Source organism: Octopus bimaculoides, chromosome 20 (assembly GCF_001194135.2).
Source record: "Octopus bimaculoides isolate UCB-OBI-ISO-001 chromosome 20, ASM119413v2, whole genome shotgun sequence".
Lineage (NCBI taxonomy): Eukaryota > Metazoa > Mollusca > Cephalopoda > Octopoda > Octopodidae > Octopus > Octopus bimaculoides.
The window spans coordinates 35,583,083-35,583,563 of NC_069000.1; the positions used below are offsets into that span (position 1 = coordinate 35,583,083).

A 481-nucleotide genomic window follows, 5' to 3' on the forward strand; every position below is an offset into this window, starting at 1 on the left:
GGTGGTGGTACTTCTAGTGTTCGTGGGGCTCGTGGAGGTGGTAATGGCAGTGATGATGATGGTGGTGGTGGTGGTTTGATGACAGTAATCACATTGTTGTAGCAACATTTATGCAGTAGTAGTGGCAGCAGCAGCAGCAGCAGCAGCAGTAGTAGTAGTAGTAGTAGTAGTAGTAGTAGTAGTAGTAGTAGCAATAGCAGTAGCTTTAGCCCTTGGTCAGTTCTGACTGAGCAGCACTATGATCCAAGACCTTCCGACCGCGACAAACTCGCTTTTGCTGTGCGTTTTTTAAAGGTATAGTGCATATAAGACTGCATTAAGTAACGCCTCTTACATTTATTTTCTTCTTGTATTAATTATATTTGTGTGTGTGTGTGCATGTGTGTGTGTGTGTGTGTGTGTGTATTCATATATGACTGTAGGTATGTATGCATGTATATATACATGTATATACATATATGTCTGTGTATGTATATATATA

General features: G+C 40.5%; 1 protein-coding gene across 1 annotated transcript in view; it reads right to left on the reverse strand.

Annotated features, from left to right (window-relative positions):
• Nucleotides 1-481, reverse strand: part of LOC106873268 (galactose-3-O-sulfotransferase 2) — a 23,524-nt gene that overhangs the window by 954 nt on the left and 22,089 nt on the right. The window lies entirely within an intron of this gene.